Source organism: Trifolium pratense, linkage group LG7 (genome assembly GCF_020283565.1).
Source record: "Trifolium pratense cultivar HEN17-A07 linkage group LG7, ARS_RC_1.1, whole genome shotgun sequence".
Lineage (NCBI taxonomy): Eukaryota > Viridiplantae > Streptophyta > Magnoliopsida > Fabales > Fabaceae > Trifolium > Trifolium pratense.
Window position 1 is genome coordinate 54,559,057 of NC_060065.1, and position 4,425 is coordinate 54,563,481.

Sequence of the window (4,425 nt, forward strand, 5' to 3'; positions counted from 1 at the left end):
ATTAGTTCAACTAGTTGAACTACTCTTCCTACTTCAAGAAGTCAAACTAGATAACCTTCCTACATAGCATTCATATGAGATGATCCAGGTTTCTTCAAGTTTAATCATAACTGAAGTAACAATTAATGTTAAATCTCTTTATTAAAAAAATTTTATCAGTCCATTATGGTCCTACTACTAAATTCCTAAAATTAATCTCTACAATTGTATATAGAAATTAACCTGTAAAAAGAATCTTTGTGTAATACTCAAAATTTTGAACTAAATATATCCATTTTTTCTCCCTTTTGCTTATAAATAGAAATGGAATATATTTTATTTTACAATAAAAAAGGTGAATAATTGATGAGTTGAAATATCTCTGCAATTGAGATGACTTACCAATATGATGCAAGAGTACTTCCACTACTACACATCCATGAGTACTGGCTTAGTGAGTGATTCAGTGCATGCTAAAGCCAAAGCCTTGACAAATATGAAACTGACACAATCATGTACTCCGTGATTTTACATATTCAATTCCCAAGCTAGCTAGCTTCAATTTTCATTGATCCTCATATGCAAACCACTTGGAACATGTCCATATACTTCAAATTTTCTAATTTAATTAACTCCAATAGATACATATATAATTAATATTAAATGTAGCTAGTAAACAAACAAGGATGAAGCTGGTGGTCATGGGGACACAAATTATTTATAAGCCCTTCCCCAAACCAAGAATACATTTGGCTTTAAGAATCTGCATATTCCAAGTAATTAACAATTCACAAATCATGTCCATCTATATATATATCTTCAATATAATTAGCACAAAAAAATAACATATTTGATTCTTTTTTTGGTCAAGGCAACATATTGAAGTTAATTAGAAGAAAGAGAATTATTAGTAGCTGAGATCGAACATTGAATCTCTTACGTAATACCTATTTGGACGTTCCAACCCTTCGAGGTGAGCTAATTAATTCTTCGGAGCAGGGGTGGATCGAGTGTAGCATGAATTCGGAGACCTGGAATTTAGATTATATGAATGCAACTTAAAGCAAATATTGATGGAAATAATTTTTTTTTACTAAATTATAAAAAATTGGGATTTTTTTTTTATAAATAAATAGTTCTTAAAAAATATGTAAAGGGTACTCCAATCAACTACACTTTGTAAGAAAATATTTAGAGACATATAAGCCAGTTAAAGTATATATACTAAAACTATCTAAAAATACACCCCTTACATAATAACCATAACCAAAAAGCATATATACTTTAATTTGTTCTACCAACTTCATCACATTGTATACCAATTATCTTTCTTGTCCTACTCCTATTTCCGCTCTTATACATGCTGCTACTATGGTAGCGGCGGAAATTTTTCTTGTAGCACGACTTCTTCCTCTTTTCATAGTTATACCCTCCTAATAGATATTAGACACAGCTCTGCACAAATAGAATTAATCGAATTAATTAATATTCTTACCTCTCACTCTTGTATTTTTTTCCCTAAAGAGAGATATAGGAACGTGAGAGGATCATATTGCAAAAATACAATAAGGTTGTGAATGTTGAATAATTGATGAATTTTTTGACATTCTTTTTTTGAAAGTGGTTTTTGGGTAAATGTCCTATAGGTCTCTTTCCCATGGTAGTGGAACTCTCTATCTACCGGGATAGATAACTTTTTGCTTTTTATTTCGCCTTCTTATATATTAGGGTTGAATTTTCTTTGATCTTATCTTTTTCTGTGAGCTCTGTATTTTCTTGTTATCTTCTTTATAGCAAATATGAGTACTTCTTATACTTCTCTCTCTTATATAATTTGTTTACCATTCAAAAAAGAAAGAGAGAATTCAAATACATAATACAAATTGTGTGAACACTTTACTCTTATTCGGGCATATCTTCTACTCGAGTGTGAGTTTATCTAACATATTTTTCCATTAAAAAAAAAAAGCGAACACCACTTGTATATAATCAGATAACTATAAGTGTATGAAAAAAAACTTAACAAAGATGATTATAAATCTTTCTTAATCGAATTATACTAATTAATCAAATTAACATAAATCTAACTATAAACTTATATCCTCTTAACAAGATCAGCTCTATATCCAACCCTTCTAAAATTTCCCTCCGAATTCATCTCTCTACTTCACTCTTCTCTTTTTTTTTACCGCAAATAAGAAGTACTGAAGAGGCCGATCCAACATTCCCAAATACAAAAATAGACAGAACGAATACCACTCAATGGAACATTATTATACTCCAAGCAATGAAACATTATTATATTTCATCCCATTTCATTCCATTTCATCGTATTCCATCAATCCAAACATAACTTCGGTGACCTAAAATCTCAAATATTAATTATTTCCCTCTCATTCTTCTATTGTAAACATAAATTTATTCCCTCTAGATCGGATAAGGTAATATTTCCATGTATATATACTCCATGTAATACATTAATTAAGAAAATGAAAAAGACACCATTATTACTCTTCAGTTAGTATTTCTGTTGTAAAAAGAATATTCATAGATCTATGAAGTCAGCACATAAGGAACCTAACAATAACAGCCACACACACAAACAACTCAGTCCCAAAATTAGCTTATATTCCAAATTCCATAACCTAGCAGGAATATTGTCTGCAAATGCAAAATATCTAATTACTGAATAAATAATATTTTAAACAAACACAAGTACATACACTCTTTTCCGTCTCTCTGGTTCTAAATATAAACAAAAACGTTCATTGAATAACTATTGAATCTGACCTGTGATATAGACCAGATTCATTAATTATTCAATGAATCTTGGTTTTTCTGCTTATATTTAGAACCAAATATAGTATATAAGAACAAAAATTTCACACAACAAATTGAAAGAAGAAAAAAATACATATAAAAATAAAATCCACCTGAAAGAAAGTATCAAAGGGAGTGAGTGTTCTTGATCTCATATATAGACAGTTTCTGAATATTTTTGCATTCTTCACTTTCATAAAACTTTATAAAGTCATTAATGGCTGATGCAGCATCATCAAGATTCTCACTTCAAAAAATCAATGGATTAGCATGAGAGCAGTGTTCCACTACATCATTCATATGTGAATCTTGATGATGCTACATCTGCAAATAACGACTGTGATGATGATGATGATGATAATCTTCAAACTCTCCACCATAGAAATATCATTAATATTTGATTTTCAATCTCATCTTTAGCTTATAATGGCTAAAAAGTCTTATAGACTATAATTAAAAAGAAAGAGCAACATCAAATAAATAATATAGAAAAAGAAAGAACTAAAAGAAGGGTTCATAAAAATTTGAGATTTTATATATGTGGACAAGGCCACGAGGAGAAGCTGATGTGGCATGCTATTAGTGGTTAGATTAAGTTTAACACACGAGGGTCTTTGAAAGGAATCTACTCATTTGAACTCAATTCATACCTCAACTCAACAATAAAACAAAAAGCAAAAACAAATCCCCAATATTTTATAAATAAACAAAAAAAATATATAATTAATTAGTTGGATCAACTTCTTAATAAATGACAACAAAAGAATGCTTTTAAAACCTTGAAAGATAACCTAAAAAAAATTGGATTTAAAGTTAGTTAACCATGAGGTTGTTCGCGATACAATTCAAATCAGTTTTGAGGTAAACATTCATCTGATTCAAAGCCTTTTATAGAAGGAATTTTAAAATTAAAGGGAAAAAAATTTTATAAATATTCTAAGGTAACCTAAAAAAACACGCATTTTAAAACATTAAAGAAAATCATATTTCATCAGAGTTTTTGCGATGCAGTTTAGATCGATTTTGAGATTAATCTCCTATTCGATCCAAAACTTTTTATAGATGGGATTTTAAAAGTTAAAGACGACAAATAACAAAAAAAAATCAAGATAAGAATCAAAACCAAAGAGCTAGTGATATCTTATAAGAGAAAAACCTAGCTTGAAAAATCCTTAATAAAAAGGAGTGTTCTAAGAAATTAAATAGAGATTATTTATTATAAGTATATGCTTTTGAAATTGATCCTATAAAATCTAAATAAGTATAATAAATATAGAATATATTAAATATGCATGTGTTCATCTATAGCAAAATGCTTGAGATCTAACAAAATGAGAAAAAGAGAAGAAATAAAAAAAAAAGAGAGAAGAGAGAGAGAAGAAAGGATGGTTTTTGAATATGGAAACAGTAGAAGGAGGTTGGGCTCAAATATATAGAAGAATTAACAAACGCGTCTATGTGTTGTTGGTTGAAAAAATATATTGCTATTGCAAGTGTAATTGGTTGATTTAATTTTTATTTTTCTTTATTCTTATTGGTTGGACTTAGCTGTATATATGGTACTGTACTAAATGTTATACATGTGGCCAGATACACATTTTAATCTTTACCAAACCCTAATTTTCA

The 4,425-nt window shown here is 29.0% G+C and overlaps 1 long non-coding RNA gene across 2 annotated transcripts; it reads right to left on the reverse strand.

The window, feature by feature from the left end:
• Positions 1-291: 291 nt before the first annotated feature.
• LOC123899595 lies at positions 292-4,144 on the reverse strand. Of its 2 annotated transcripts, none has more exons than XR_006805682.1 (2): positions 2,913-4,144; positions 292-1,434 (listed from the first exon to the last, which is right to left on the reverse strand). It is a non-coding gene; the product is annotated as an uncharacterized LOC123899595 (long non-coding RNA). The 2 variants fall into 2 exon arrangements; XR_006805683.1 differs by having other exon boundaries at positions 292-2,640.
• Positions 4,145-4,425: the final 281 nt, after the last annotated feature.